Consider the following 17,259-nt stretch of genomic DNA (forward strand, 5'->3'; position numbering starts at 1 on the left):
TACAGTGAATCAGAGTTATTGCAGCTTCTGAAGGTGATGGACTTAACTCTCAGATATTGCTAAATGCCTGGGAAACGCTGGGAGCCAGGCCAAGTCAATTTAACCAAGCTTTTATTTTTTAGCCAACTGGGATGGCGGATTCTATGTAGTCTGGATATACCAGAGAATTCTTTCATGGCCCCAGTGAAATTTGCCTTTTAAAAATTATGGGAAAATTAAACACACATTGTAAAACTTCTATCACTCATAAAGGAAGAGAGAAACCTATTAAAAACAAAGCTCTTTTATTTACTAATGTGTTTAGATTTTAGGAGCATTCAGGTGGACTGAGGACAAGAAAGAAAAATTTGTTCTTAATTAACAAAAGAACTAGAAAGCTAATATGAAAACACCACCTTTTCTCCATTAAGCTCCGGGATAGCTATATTGAGAACAGGGCATTTAGAATACCAAGTATAGCCATAGTATCATTGAGGGGGGAGGAATCTCTGAGGATATTTTATTTGAGTTTACTATCTCTATTTTTCAGGTGCAAAAGGAAATTGAATACCAGAGAAATAAAAAGAAAGTTCTCATAGTCAAAACAAATAAGTAATAGAATTGCTTAGACTCCAAAATCCTTACTAGAATATAAATCACCAATTCTTAGGGAAAAGAAGTCACTTATGGATTATTTTCCAAAAGGAAATAAAATTTTTGTCTTATTTATGACTTCAAAGCAACTCATTCTTAAAGACCATTTCAAATTTCGTTAAGACTGTGTGTGTAACCCATAATTGACAACTTCAAACTTGTAAGAAAAAAAAAGTTATGATTATTTTAGAGACAGAAAGTATTCTAATCTAGGTTTGCATGTACACAAAAACTGAGGCTGTTAAGTTCATTAGTCAATTATTTAAATCTAAAACTATTCAGAATCTATAAAAGTTTATAGCAGATGATTTTCTTGGTTAAGTTATAATCAATGTCTAGATTAATTTTTTAAACAAGCATCAGAGGGTTAGTGCTGGAAAGGATATATGCATTGCTTATTTTAGTTACTCCGAATACACTTGGAAAAGTTGTGATTTTTGTACCCTAAAACGCCAAATGAAGCGACTTCAAATAAAAAATCACTTAGATGAACTTTAGAGTTTGAAATCAGTTTTAATGGTTTTTAATAGTTTGGGAGGTCCAGACACCATTGAAAACACACACACACACACACACACACACTCACACACACACACACACATGTTTTGAATACAATTCAAGGAATTTGTTGGACCTGAAACCAATAGGAATCTCTTCCAACACATTACTAATGCCTTTTAGAGATCATCTAGTTCAACTATCTCAATTTATAGATGAGGAAACTGAGCCTCAGCTAAGACTAGAACCCAGATTCCTGTACTCCCAGTTTAATGTTCACTCCAGGAGTTCATTTTAAACACTTCTTCACTCCAGAAGGCATGCAGCCACTCACCCAGACTATGCACCTTTGTCTCTCTTCACTGGCTGGCTTCAAAACAAAACCCAGCATCTAACTTGAAGAACAAGGTCATTTGGAGCATCTCCAGCCACTTCCTTCCCCACTTAGATATGGTGCAATAGAGATAAAGTCAGCTGGGAACTTGCCTTTGGGTCCTTCCCCCAGGACCAAGCAAAGTGACTGCAGCCCGATTTCAGCTGTACTCTGTTTGAAGTTGTCCGCAGGACCTGGGAGACATCAGGGCACACTCATTATTGTGTTTTTCCCAGAGAGTTTTGGTCAGAAAAATATGCAGCAGCCTGGGATTTGGGTCTTTGTTGTTGTTGTGAAGGTGGGAAATGGGAGAAAGAAGAAGAGAGAGAGGAAATGGAGCATGGAGCAAAGTGTAGTTTTATCTAATTTTGTTCTCAAAGTGGTCTGAGAGATCAAGGGAAGTGAGAGATCTAATACAGCTTAATTTTATTAAGGTTTTGGATTCTGTTCTACACACAACCTGGCACTAGAAAATTTAATAGATCACCATCCACTCTATTAAAATTGCATCCCGCTATTTGCTAGGAATGGTTGATCATGTACCTGGGTAAGATTTCCTTCATTTCTGTTTGTTTGCATTGCCCTTCCTCAACCTTTGAGAAATAAATCAAAGTTTAGAGATGAAATTACTTAGAATGGCTTTTCATATCCACCCTTATACCTCTTTCAAAGATATTTTACAATATTCTTTCAAAGTGTAAAATATATAGAAGGCTATTGATCGCCGTCACATAAAAATAATTGGTTCCAAGATGGAAGAGTGCAAGGCCTTAGGGGTAGTTATGTTGCTATATAGTCATTATTCAGATTCTAATGAAGATAATGTGGCATCAAGTGTTAGAGGGGGAAGAGAGTAGTGCTGGGAGGGACATTGCATCCTAGTAAAGGACCGCTTAGAAAACGGAGAGAAGAGTGAATGTAACTTGTCATCCTATTGCCCTACAGGGGAGAATTTTCGGAAAAGTGTAAGGTTTTCTGGAAACTTGTTAGAAACTTAGAGTCTAGAAACTTTGAAGCAGGGACATGTCAAGCAGGCTCCCAGGATGTGGACATGTCCCAAGACTTCAGAATTTGAAATAATTTTATGAATTGAGACTAAGGTGTAAAACAAAGAAGTTACAGCAGATGGGTTCTTGTTATGGGTGATGAGATCCAGACAGAACAGTAAAAAAAAATAATAATAACCATCTTACAACTAAGAGAAGCGATGAATGCGTTGCTTTGTTTTTGAGTTCGGTGTTATTGTCAGAAAGTGAGCTTTAAGAAGCAATTTCAAAATGTTTCCAGTCTCTTTCTGCTTGTGTAAATACTTGCCAATATTAATATCCAATCAAATTGTCATAATTTGGAAAGGAGCAAATATCCATTTCTTGTCTATAGTTTAGCCCTTGGTATAATCTTTCTACATTGTGTAAATAAGGCAGCACAGAATTATATAAACAGTTGTTTTAAGATACACTTGACAAGACTCCCAAATGTCCGTATTTAATTATAATTCTGACAGGATTTTGCTTCTGAGAAAAATTATTTGTAATAAACAGAACTAAGTACGTTAATACATAGCAGGGTTAGAGGTTTGACTGTTCAGTCTCATCCCTCCTATAAAATGAACTCTGACCTATTAAATAGAATTAACATATTGCTACTTTTACCATGCAGGTTGGAAAATTTCCCCAATGCCAAATCAACCAGCAGTTTTGGGAAGCAGTTTGTTACCCTCAAAAGCCACAGAGATGTCACACAGGCCTCTGCATTTGACTGACCAATTTTGTGCCCTTCTGTGGCACAAAATACCTGGATTGTGGCTGAAATATTTAAGAGTTATAACCACAGATATAGTTTGCTGTGTGAGCAATTTGCTAAGAGCAACTGGCGTAGTCACAAATATGGCCCATTTCCAATGGCTGTGTTTCCAAGTATCAGAGCAGCCACAAGTAGCCTTAGTGACATTTAAAGTTTCCTGGTGCTTCTGGATGTAGTAAGAACTTTACTTGAGACCAGCAAAGAGGCAAGTGAAACAGCTGAGAGAGACAAATAAAGGTACATATATTTTTTAAATAACCAAATAAAATTCAACCAATTTTACTATGGTAAAATGTCATTTTAAAAACATGTTTTTAAAGAAATAACAGACTCTTTTAGCTATTTTTAATGGTAGTATTGAATATCTCCTTCCTGCCAAATAAAGCTTGCCATTCTTCCTCAAATAAAGAGGCCAAGGTCTAAATTACAGGTTGCCCAATTTTGACTTTTTCCATCATGCACATGATCACGGGTTCTCTTGACTTATCCACAGGTGATCTTCAGGTATGGAAAAAGATGACAAAGATATGAAAGCAGGGTAAGATCCCAGCACTTACATTTAAATTATTTGCATTTTGTGCAAGTTCTGTTGACTAATGGAAGAGAGCTGGGCTTCAAATACAGCTGTGTGCTGAGCAAACTTCACTGCTCTGAATACTGAACTCCAATTCCTTTGCCGATTCGATGGGCAAGCATTCCAAAGGCCTGAGTTCAAATGTGCAGATAAATAGTCAGTGCTGGAGTTTTTGGTGCCAAAGCATACAGAATACTTATGTTCTGCCATGGAAATCTTGGAAAAACAGAACTTCTGTTTTTAATATCTCTGAGGATTTAAAATGGTTCTTAGACTACTTATTAGCTTTCATAAAACTTACTCCTCCTTTAAAAGTCTCTTGGTGGCTTACCTATATTAAAAAAAGGAAAACAATACTTTTTGATTCCACTGAGTTTTCTCTTCTCTGTTGAAGATAAACAAGCTAATAAGAGAAAGGACAGCAGTGGAAAGAGTGTAGAAATGGGACTCAGGATGTGAGGTTTTTTTTAACTTCTGTGGTCTTGAGCTTTCTCATTTGTAAAATGAGAAGGGTAATGATCTCTTAAGATTCCTTTTGGTAAAGCAGGGAAACTAACAACCTTTAAGCACATACTGAGTGCCAGCCATGTGAGATACAATTACTTAGTCCCCATAACAACTCTGAGATGAAGACATTATTGCAGTCTCATTGAACAGACAAAGATCCCAAAGAACAAAGAAATTACATAATGTGCTCAAGGTCACAAATTGAATAAAAAATGGATACATCTGAAAGAAAAAAAAAAGAAAAAAATGGATACATCTGGCTCCAAATGTATGCATCTTTCTATTTCCATTTGTGTGGTGTGAGCTCTAGTGCTTATTAGTGAACTTACAGAATAGAATACATGAGGAGACAATTGATAAAAATGGGTAAAATTTAAAACATATTCAAAGGTTGGCCTGGACATTTATCAACAAATTATCTTTGACATGGATAAATATGAAGAGCTAGAGACAAAAGAGAAATAATTCACGAAGGATCACTAAGTTCCTTTTACTGTGTAGGATTTCTCCATCTAATGATGTCTTATACTATATCACAACAACCTTTCTTTCTATTTGTTTATATATCTCACTATACAGAATTTGCTGTAATGCTTGCATAAGATAAAATGTGTCTGTAATATGATGCCAATAAACCTTTATTTAATGCTTTTGTGTTTTAGCATATAGAGTTATCTGTGGTTGTTTGGGATTTTGTTTTGTACATATTTACTTTCTTTTGTTATAGGTTTTTTAATTGCAGATACTTACTGGGCCTTCATTTATATGCCAGCCCCCGAGCTGAGGCATATTGTGATAATCCACACAACAGTCTTATTAGGTAGATACTATTATTCCACATTTTACTGATGAAGAAACCAAGGGTCAGAGAGGTTAAGTAACTTCCCCCATATCACACAGCTAATAAGGGGTACAACTCAGTGTCAAATCCAGGGTTATAGGTAAAGCCAATGCTGGAAGGGGTGATTCTCATTTCCTGCCTTTGGGAAAGAGGCTCTGACTTCCTGTGGGACCCACTGACACAGATTTACTTTTAAAGTTTGCTGGACCTGTGCTCATTCTACTAAGGACTTACTTTGTTGGCACATTGAGTATTTGATATTGACATTCTCCTGATTCGCTCTCTTATACCTTTGTTCCCATACAAATTTTTCCTATGTACCTGGCATTTAAGAAGCTCACACAGCCACTGCCTGAGTTTCAGGCTGAAAGCTGGTGAACTCTGTGTCCTGCCTGGGGGAAGAGCAGCTGACAACAGGATTCGAGTATCACCTTTGGGGTCAGTGAGTTAGTTGATATGACTTCTTTGGTTGAACTCTTTCCTAGACAGTGCTAAGGAGAGATGAGGGCTCTGTTGCCCCTTTAGCCCCTCCCCCGTTTAAAAAATATTTTTTTCCTAATTGCTAAGGTAGTGTTTGTTATAAAAAGAAAACTACAACAACTAAAAAATTACTCAAACCTATACCATGAAACTTGAACCTTCACTCTAATTCTATTCCCCAATGAAAACTATTTTTAACAATTCTGTTTACATTCCAAAACTTTTTCCTTCCCTGTATATAAACTATTTATTATTACCATTCATTTTTACAAAATATGGAATTATACTAAACACACAGTTTTGTAACTGGCTTTTTTCATTGAATTTGATATTTGGGCCCACATCCCATGTCAGCTTGATCCCATTCTTTTCTTTTCTTTGCTTTTCTTTTTTTTTTTTTTTTTTTTTTTTGTGGTACGCGGGCCTCTCACTGTTGTGGCCTCTCCCGTCGCGGAGCACAGGCTCCGGACACGCAGGCTCAGCGGCCATGGCTCACGGGCCCAGCCGCTCCGCGGCATGTGGGACCTTCCCGGACCGGGGCATGAACCCGTGTCCCCTGCATCGGCAGGCGGACTCTCAACCACTGCGCCACCAGGGAAGCCCGATCCCATTCTTTTCTAAACATCCTTTCTTCCCATTCTCCTCAGATATGTAAAATGTGTATCAATATGAACACACAATGATGGTCTCTATCATTGTTAAACCATCCTCAAATTCAGGACTGAACCATCACTGACCTCTCCTGTGTTCATTGTTGCATACGGGTGTCCTCTCCCAACAAGTGACAGACTCTCTCCTTGACCTGTAGTCAGGCTGGTCTGAGCTGCCTAGGCTTGGATCTTCAGTGTCCATCCTGGGAGGGCCTGCATAGCCCAGTTTTAGCAAGAATCCTGCTAAGTCAGTTTAGCCCAAATCCCCCACCCTGGAATCTGATGACTCTGGACATCTGGCCAAATTCCTCATCCCCTACCACCATCCCCAGATAATATCATATCACCCCAGCCTGCCTTCAGCAAGAATCCCATTAGGTCAGTTTAGCAAGTATCACCATACTCTCATCATAATTTTTCATCCACTGACCCCCTCCTCCCACCCTGCTCTTTGGCTGTAAATCCCTACTTTTCTTTGTTGTATCCTGAGTTAAGCCCAGTCTCTCCTTGCTGCAAAACCCCATTGCAGTAGCCCCTACACCTACTGCAACAGTCCACCCTACTATCTGAACAAGTATCAGAATACATTTTTGTTTGTTTGTTTTGCGGTATGCGGGCCTCTCACTGTTGTGGCCTCTCCCATTGCGGAGCACAGGCTCCGGACGCGCAGGCTCAGCGGCCATGGCTCACGGGCCCAGCCGCTCCGTGGCACGTGGGATCTTCCCGGACCGGGGCACGAACCCGTGTCGCCTGCATTGGCAGGCGGACTCTCAACAACTGCGTCACCAGGGAAGCCCAGAATACATTTTTTTAGCACAAGTAAACTACTTCCAGACCTTGTTTTCATCTTCAGCCTTGTCGATATCTCTGTGGGAGTGCTCACTCACCATGTGGGATACTGCTTAGGGGTTCATGCACACATGATACCCACAATCAGGCAAATATATTCAAATGTAAGTTCAAAGGAAATGTTTCTAAAGCCCAGTTGACATGATTGTTATACTCACATTTATATTTAACACCCTTGGGAGGATCTGTGTTTCTGATCCACACTACTCAAGTTGACATTGGCAAGGAAAGCTGAGATTCTACGTAGAAATTGTCCCTGAGTCCACGTGACACAGAGGTTGGGTTAAAAGCAGGTCATTCCCTGGCTTCTCTTTTATGATCACCCTCATAAACCTCTACCCCACCCCAGCCACTTAATACCATGAGAGCAAGGAACCAAGTCCTTTCAATCAAAGCAGTTCTTCAGTCTACATGTGTCTTGGATCGTAATCAGTTTCCCGGGAGGGGTGAGAATAGTGAGGAAGGAACGTCTCTTATCTATTCACCCAGTGCTCCCAAAGAATTCTGTCAGAGATGAAAACGACACACATCCTCAAGCCACCTTGAGGCTTTCTCCTTTGCAGGCAGCTCTTTGGAGCATTCAGGTAGGGGGCTGAATGGCAGGCACCAACGAGGGCAGAGACTGTTTCAGTATCTGGAGCCTCTCGGGGTTAAATGTCATGACACTCTTCTCTGACAAGAGCTTGGGCAAATACCTTTAAAATTCCCATTTCATGCTCATTACAAATTCAGGTTAAATGAAGTAACCATAAAAAAGTAAAATGAAACTACTCTCAAGGGATCTATAGAGGACTGAACTAAGAATTGGAAAGTACTTTTAAACACTATATAATAAAAATGATTATTGCATCTGCATTTTGGGTAAGATAAAATACAAAGTTAATGCCAACATCTGGTTTGTTGTACAAGTCCTGATTTTATATGTATTTACAAAAATTATGTATATTTTATATAAATACACAGAGAATATAAAGCTATTTACAAAACCATATATAGACTATAACCATAAAGTATTTCTCTTGGATTTATGCTTTCATGTCCCAGAATGAGAATGTCTTCTAATTTTTCTTTCTCAGACTGCCTTTGTCTAGTTTTCTTGTAAAGGTTTTCTTTGCTTCACAAAATTGATTGGAAAGCTTTCCTTCTCTCTCTATCCTCAGAAACAATTTGTATACTAGTAGGAGTTATTGACTTCTTGAATATTTGATAAAACACACCTGTGAACCATCTGGTTCTATTATCCTTTGGAGCATTGTGACTATTCTATTTATTTACTGATAGTATTCTCTCAAGTTTTCTATTTTATCTTAAATCAAAAATTTAATTTATATTTTCTTTAAAATTTGTCATTTTACTTAAATTTTCAAATGCACTGCTCCAAATTTATTCATAGTATTATGTTCTTTAAGTATTTTACATACTTTTAATTTTATTTCCTTTATTATTTTTAAATTATTTGTGTCTTATTTTCTTAAATCTTCCCAAGAGCTTGTCAATTGTTTCATTTTTCTCAAAGAAAGCAGCTTTTGGTTTTATTACTCTTTTAAATAGTTTATTTGTTTTATGTTTTGTTAATTTCTAATGTTATCTCTATTGCTTTCCTCCTGCTTTCTTTGCATTTAATTGCATGAGTTGATCACTTAGCTTATATATTTTCACTTTTTAATTTTCTAACTGTACAGTTTAATGTATGCAAATTTTAAGAAATCATCTAGGAGGCCAGGGGATCCCAAAAGGGAATACAGATTTTGGCCAGAGGATCTAATTGTATTACAAATGCATGTGAAACCACACCACTGAAGGGGATGGTTTTGCTGGGGGCAGGCGGGAGGGGAGGGAATTGCTGACCTAAGTAACTTTAGAAACGAAAAGGAATTTGTAAAACTAAGAGCAGAAGAAACTTACATGAACACTATAGTCCAGTTGACAAAGTTGTTTCCCCTGGGGGTAAGTATTAACAATCCTGGTACTGCTATAAGTATATACTGGAATTAGACAATTGGGTAAATGTATGGCAGATGGGGGAAGCCGGTTTTTCACTGTTGGAATGGGAGATTACTGATAAACAAGGAGAGGAGGCTACAATGATCCATGTGATAGTGATGAAATAGAGTTGGAGATGCCAGTATAAACTAATATTTAGAATAATATAAATACAGATGGTTATGTATAGAGAAGTTTATTAATACGTGTATATACACGGATTAGTATACACACATGTATTTCTATGCTCTGTCAATGAGAGAGTGTAGAAGCAGTGACACCCCAGTAGCAATAAACACAGCTCTCACCCAGATCTTGGTTTCTGTCTTAGTGAAACAGAACAGAACCCTATGGTCCCTGCCCCGCATGTCCTCAGCCTGCCTTTTGTCTGTGGAAAAACTTTAGCTAAAGAAGAAGTTTAATCAGAGAAGTGAGAAAATGCAGAAACAAGGGAAAACAGTCCAACAAGGCTAAATAACAATACTTTAGTCATTAAGCAAAGTCAAGGGCCTTTAGTTCCTCTTCAAGGGCTATAGATAATATTCCGAGCCACATCCTGTGAGCTGTCTCATAGATGCTGAAACCCCTCACCAGGTGGAAGCGGTTAACTACATGATGACCAGACTGCAGCCATGACATAAGCTGCCAGGATTCTGATGGCTGTCAGAGCTTACTGTGCTGTTTCTGTATGTAGCCCCCTCTCTCCATCGATAAAAGCTCTTGCCGACATCTGAACTACAGAAGCTTTCCTTTCCACCAACTTTGCCTCTTTATTGGCTTTTGAGCAGCGAGCAGCCGGACCCAACTTTCAGGAACAGCTTTTGAGCCCAACGTGGGGCTGCAGCGCTCTCATGACGTCTGGCTCCCCGGGGTTTTCCCGAGTAGAGCCGCAGCCATGACGACACGCCTGGACTGGATGGCCGCGAGGAGTCCGCTGCTCGTGGCTAGCTAGCCCCAAGAAGGAGATTTTGGGGGACATTCGTAGGAGCTGCTGAAACCATTTGTTTCCGGGATTCTCCGTTTCTCCCTTGCTCGGCACTGGTTGCCAACTTACACTTTTCCTTGGTGGAACGGAAACGTGCATCTGGACCAGCTGATGAGCTCCAAGACCGAGTAAGTCCACCGGTGTACATCCGGGCAAACTTCACTTTTGAGCCCTGAGTGTCATTTCGGCATTTTGCCAATTGCTTCTGACTGTGTCTGACGTTGAGGGCCATTTGTGAGCACTGAACTGCTATTTGGGCATTTTGCCAATTGGTTCTGACGTGTGTCTGACCTTGAAGGCCATTTGTGTTGGGGAGGTGTTTGTTTGGGACTCCTCTTAGAGCAGGGGTCCCCAAGCCCCGGGCCACAGACCAGTACCGGGCCGCAGCCTGTTAGGAACCGGGCTGCAGAGCAGGAGGTGAGTGTAGGGCAAGTGAGAGAAGCTTCATCCGCTGCTCCCTGTCACTCGCGTTTCTGTCTGAACCTTACCCACACCCCCCTCTCCTGCCCACCCCCGCCCCGCCCGCGTAAAAATTGTCTTCCAGGAAACCAGTCCCTTGTGCCAAAAAGGTTGGGTACCACTGTCTTAGAGGACTTGAGACACTTCTGTCTTCTGGTGTGTCAATGTGTATTCCGTTTGTGTGGTTGGTATTCTTGTTGTATTTTGTAAAATGAGAAATTCAGGTTCTGTTCATGAGAAAGATTTTAGCTATGAAACTATGACTAAAGAAAAAGGAAGATAATTTGTTTAAGCACTGTGTGGCCACCAACATTATCCTTCCAACTCCAGAGAAAATTGGTTAAAATGAAACTCTTTTGAAACTCCAAAACTGGTTCTTTTTGCATATGCAGTTATAAAAAGCCAGCTTGATAAAATACTTTTTGCAGAATTCTGACTCTGAGAGAATAAAAATATTCCTAGGAGAAAGCTTAAAGTTAACTCTCATCATGTCCTTGAAATACAAACACAACCCACTTTGCCTGAGACCCTGAGACTTCAACCTTGGGTTAATTAGTAGAAATTCAAGCCAGAAAAAAAAAAAAAAGAAGAAGAAGAAAGAGGGTTTGGGTTTATTAAACATGTATCTTGTATCACATTAAAAAGAGATATTGTGCTATGAGAAAAATGTACGTTTTTAAAGGTTATAAAATATGTTCTTAAGTTTGCCAATCAAAAAATGCTGGTATGACAGTTCAATTACTTGTTTCTTGGTTTTGTTAAGGTTTTCAAGGATTAAAATTTGTAATACATAAAAATGATAAGGGAAGCATTTCTGTATGTAAAGCAAATAGGACATGTTTTGCCGGCAAGAGAAGATATAAAGACTGGAGACATTTTTGTTGAGGGGGAAAAGAAGGAGAATAATTTTGTCCTAGGTCTGGTTACTTTTGTATGGAGAAAATAAGGCACAAGTTAATATGGATCCAGAAAGCAATAAAATGTTTGTGAAAAAGGAATTTGAGAAAAGAACTTTGTATGTTGTCAGGATTAAGATTAGATTGAATTTAATTAGGTAAATGAATTTTGTTACTAGCAGTAAACTGATGCAAGACTGAATTTGGTTTTCTCTCTATGGGAAGAAAACAAAGTTTTCCTGGAATACTGAGCTGCTTTTGATAACAGATTGTAAGTTTCTTTCTCTAGCTAACTGAGTTTTCCAGAGGGCCCCTGAGGCATCTCAGAGAAAAATATTAGTAAGAAATTTAAAGAACTCTAATGGAAAGCTATTGTTTTACTTCTAACCATACTTTTGACTCCAATGTTCCAGATGAAAAAATTGTCTACTGAAGTTGTCACAGAATATAACTACTTATGATGTGTATCACTGCTGGCTTTAAGTTTACTACTTGAAGCACATGTACAAAGTCTGTGTGACAATTGGGTATAACTGATAAAATGTATAGCCTATAAAATGTTCCCCTATCAGCATACCTCTTTATACTTGTATATTATGTCTGATTAGTTTTTCCCCAAAATAGATGACTAGGCAAACATATAAACAAATAAGTAGGCCTAGTACTGACGGACATGAACGGAGCCACTGAGTGGAAGCTGAGCCACTCTGGCAATGCTGGGAAAATATATTAATTATCAGTGCTTTCTATGAAAAGATTTACAATTAAAAGGGGAAAATGATGGATGAAATTTTCACATATTGAGGTATGGGGAAGTCATTCTGGCTTATACATGATTTAATTTGAACTTTAGGCTAACGAAAGCATCCTGTTTGTGGCCTATTAAGCATACATTGCACACCTGCTTTAACCAATAAGAAAAAAGAAATTCAAAGAACAATACAAAGATGAATTTTGATTATTATTCTCATTGTAATAGGTCAACTCATTTTCAAATGTTTGTCTAGGTACTATGACAAAGTAATCGAAGAGAGAGGTAATGTTTTCAGAATAGAAAATATTGATACTAAGCTTGGAACTTGAGATTTGTTCCAACTCAGTGTGCATTCCCCAAATTAGGCAGCACTACCCCCCATTTCAGCAGAAACTAGCCAGAGCGGTCATCGTCCCATTCCCTCAAAGAGCTGGGAAAAATTGAAATAAAAATGGAAACTAAAACCAAGTTCCTCTGCCTAGTTTATGAAATGGAACAGGATCCTGTGGTCCTTGCCCCCACATCCTCAGCCTGCCTTTTGTCTGTGGAAAAACTTTAGCTAAAGAAGAAGTTTAATCAGAGAAGTGAGAAAATGCAGAAACAAAGGAAAACAGTCCAACAAGACTAAATAATAATACTTTAGTCATTAAGCATAGTCAAGGACCTTTAGTTCCTCTTCAAGGGCTATAGATATATTCCAAGCCACATCCTGTGAGCTGTCGTATAGATACTGAAATCCCCACCAGGTGGAAGAAGTTAATTGGGTGATGACCAGACTGTAGCCATGACATAAGCTGCCACAATTCTGTTGACTGTCAGAGCTTACTGTGCTGTTTCTGTATGTAGCCCCCTCTCTCCATCAATAAAAGCTCTTGCCGACATCTGAACTACAGAAGCTTTCCTTTCCACCAACTTTGCCTCTTTATTGGCTTTTGAGCAGCGAGCAGCCAGACCCCCAATTTCAATAACATTAGTCTGTCTGGGCTGCTATAACAAAATATCATACTTGGTAGCTTATAAACAACTTAAATTGATTTCTCACTATTCTGGAGGCTCTTAAGTTCTGGAGCCCTCTTAAGTATTTCAGACTGCCAACTTCTTGCTGAGTCCTCACATGGAATGAGGCTAACTTTCTGAGGCCTGTTTTATAAGGACACTAATCCCAGTCAAGTGGGCTCATGACCTAATCTTTCTTTTTTTGTTTTTTAACATCTTTATTGGAGTATAATTGCTTTACAATGGTGTGTTAGTTTCTGCTTTATAACAAAATGAATCAGATATATGTATACATATATCCCCATATCTCCTCCCTCTTGCGTCTCCCTCCCACCCTCCCTATCCCACCCCTCTAGGTGGTCACAGAGCACCGAGCTGATCTCCCTGTGCTATGCGGCTGCTTCCCACTAGCTATCTATTTTACGTTTGGTAGTGTATATATGTCCATGCCACTCTCTCACTTTGTCTCATCTTACCCTTACCCCTCCCCATATCCTCAAGTCCATTCTCTAGTAGGTCTGTGTCTTTATTCCTGTCTTGCCCCTAGATTCTTCAGAACCATTTTGTTTTTCTTTTTTAGATTCCCTATATATGTGTTAGCATACAGTATTTGGCTTTCTCTTTGTGACTTACTTCACTCTGTATGACAGACTCTAGGTCCATCCACCTCACTACAAATAACTCAGTTTCATTTCCTTTTATGGCTGAGTAATATTCCATTGTATGTATGTGCCACATCTTTATCCATTCATCTGTCGATGGATGCTTAGGTTGTTCCATGTCCTGGCTATTGTAAATAGAGCTGCAATGGACATGGTGGTACATGACTTTTTTTTTTTTTTTTGAATTAGGGTTTTCTCAGGGTATATGCCCAGTAGTGGGATTGCTGGGTCATATGGTAGCTTTATTTTTAGTTCTTTAAGGAACCTCCATACTGTTCTCCATAGTGGCTGTATCAATTTACATTCCCACCAACAGTGCAAGAGGGTTCCCTTCTCTCCACACTCTCTCCAGCATTTACTGTTTGTAGATTTTTTGATGATGGCCTTTCTGACTGGTGTGAGGTGATACCTCATTGTACTTTTGATTTGCATTTCTCTATTGATTAGTGATGTTGAGCATCCTTTCATGTGTTTGTTGGCAATCTGTATATCTTCTTTGGAGAAATGTCTATTTCAGTCTTCTGCCCATTTTTAGATTGGGTTCTTTGTTTTTTTTGACATAGAGCTGCATGAGCTGCTTGTAACTTTTGGAGATTAATCCTTTGTCAGTTGCTTCATTTGCAAATATTCTCTCCCATTCTGAGGGTTGTCATTTCATCTTGTTTATGTTTTACTTTGCTGTGCAAAAGCTTTTAAGTTTCATTAGGTCCCATTTGTTTATTTTTGTTTTTATTTTGATTTCTCTAGGAGGTGGGTCAAAAAGGATCTTGTTGTGATTTATGTCATAGAGCATTCTGCCTATCTTTTCCTCTAAAAGTTTTATAGTGTCTAGCCTTACATTTAGGTCTTTAATCAATTTTGAGTTTATTTTTGTGTATGGTCTTAGGGAGTGTTCAAATTTCATTCTTTTACATGTACCTGTCCAGTTTTCCCAGCACCACTTATTGAAGAGGCTGTCTTTTCTCCATTGTATATTCTTACCTCCTTTATCAAAAATAAGGTGACCATATGTGCATGGGTTTATCTCTGGACTTTCTATCCTCTTCCATTGATCTATATTTCTGTTTTTGTGCCAGTACCATACTGTCTTGATTACTATAGCTTTGTAGTATAGTCTAAAGTCTAGGAGCCTCATACCTCCAGCTCTGTTTTTCTTTCTCAACATTGCTTTGGCTATTCGGGGTCTTTTGTGTTTCCATACAAATTGTGAAATTTTTTGTTCTAGTTCTATGAAAAAGGCCATTGGTATTTTGATAGGGATTGCACTGAATATGCAGATTGCTTCTGGTAGTATAGTCGTTTTCACAATGTTGATTCTTCCAATCCAAGAACATGGTATATATCTCCATCCGTTTGAATCATCTTTAATTTCTTTCATCAGTGTCTTATAGTTTTCTACATACAGGTCTTTTGTCTCCTTAGGTGGGTTTATTCCTAGGTATTTTATTCTTTTTGTTGCAGTGGTAAATGGGGGTGTTTCCTTAATTTCTCTTTCAGATTTTTCATCATTAGTGTATAGGAATGCAAGAGATTTCTGTGCATTAATTTTGTATGCTGCTGCTTTACCAAATTCATTGATTAGCTCTAGTAGATTTCTGGTAGCATCTTTAGGATTCTCTGTATAGTATCATGTCATCTGCAAACAGTGACAGCTTTACTTCTTTTCCGATTTGGATTCCTTTTATTTCTTTTTCTTCTCTGATTGCTGTCGCTAAAACTTCCAAAACTATGTTGAATAATAGTGGTGAGAGTGGGCAACCTTGTCTTGTTCCTGATCTAGTGGAAATGGTTTCAGTTTTTCATCATTGAGAACGATGTTGGCTGTGGGTTTGTCATATATGGGCTTTATTATGTTGAGGTAAGTTCCTTCTATGCCTACTTTCTGCAGAGTTTTTATCATAAATGGGTGTTGAATTTTGTCAAAAGCTTTCTCTGCATCTATTGAGATGATCATATGGTTTTTCTCCTTCAATTTGTTAATATGGTGTATCACATTGATTGATTTGCGTATATTGAAGAATCCTTGCATTCCTGAGATAAACCCCACTTGATCATGGTGTATGATCCTTTTAATGTGCTGTTGGATTCTGTTTGCTAGTATTTTTTTAAGTCAATATGAATTTTTATTAACACACATTTTCCAAAGTCTGTACAAACCAAAACATTCCTGTGTTTTAAAAGGTCCATTATTACAAACATACAAATAAACAAAAGGTGTTACCAAAAGTTAGCCACTCAATTTCATGGTAAAACGGTGCCATGATTTTTAAAAACCAAAATTTCAAGACTGAGGTTTCTTCCTTCCCTTTTTGGAACTTGTGGAAAGTTAGAAAATGTGTGGATTTGCTTTATATTAAATGCCAAGACCTTAAAAAGGATTTAGTATAAAACTAAATGTGTTTTTACATTGTCACTTCATGTAACAGAAGTTCTCAAGTCTTTAAAATTAAAAAAAATGACTAACTTTTTTCACAATCTTTTCCCCATAGTCAATGTAAATGCATCTGAAAATATTATCTGACAGTTTATCTTTACCTAAAAGTTTCTCATTCAAAAAGTTACAAAACTATTTAACACTGCCATTTCCCTTGCTTAGAAGGGAAAATTACATCCTCTACTAGAGTGATAGGTAAGTAACATGGTCCATTGTTCCTCTTACCAGAGGGAAGCCACTCATTTCCACATTTCTGTCCAATTATGTGCATGGCTCAACTTGTGAGAATACTCACAAATTAGAAGCATTTGCTCCTAGGAAATGCCTAGCAAGTTAAACTTACTGCTACACTTTTGGTAGACTGAGGTACAAATGTCATCTGCCCTTATGATTACCTCTAACTCTAGTACCACCCCCTGCATTAATGATTCCAAGGTAGCTGGTTTTACTGTTTCATGGCACACTACACATCTCTAGTTCCTTTCACAAACATCATCTAGAGGACCTGAGAGTACACCTAGAAATGCAAATCTATCCTCTCACCTGGAAAAGAGAATCCATGTGCCTATTGGGTCAAGAAGGGAAAACAGGACACAGTCCAGGCTGTGGCCAAGCTGCTTTTGAGAAGCACCTGTTTTCAACACATTTCCATTAAAGGCAGGGAGTGTACAGGCTGAGGTGGGTGAGGAGGAGTGGGGAAAAGGTACAGTGATATCATTCTCCCAGGACTTACAGTCCATACTTGAGCAGCTCATACTAACCTCCAAAATGCTCTGTTGTCTGAATATTATCCCATTTTGAATCATGTAAAAAAAAAAGTTACCTGAAAATGGCCCAGTATGACAACTGATATAAGTAAAGGGCATTTTTTAAAAGAGGTGG

The 17,259-nt window shown here is 38.4% G+C and overlaps 1 long non-coding RNA gene across 1 annotated transcript in view; it reads right to left on the minus strand.

The window, feature by feature from the left end:
* The window catches only part of LOC309815528, a 460,183-nt gene extending 445,941 nt beyond the window's left edge, over window positions 1-14,242 (minus strand). The window contains exon 1 of the long non-coding RNA XR_014295889.1: window positions 14,209-14,242. This is a non-coding gene — a long non-coding RNA (uncharacterized lncRNA). The remainder of the gene's footprint in view (window positions 1-14,208) is intronic.
* Between the last annotated feature and the right edge of the window lie 3,017 nt (window positions 14,243-17,259).

Source organism: Mesoplodon mirus (genome assembly GCF_964341445.2).
Source record: "Mesoplodon mirus genome assembly, chromosome: 2".
Classification (NCBI taxonomy): domain Eukaryota; kingdom Metazoa; phylum Chordata; class Mammalia; order Artiodactyla; family Ziphiidae; genus Mesoplodon; species Mesoplodon mirus.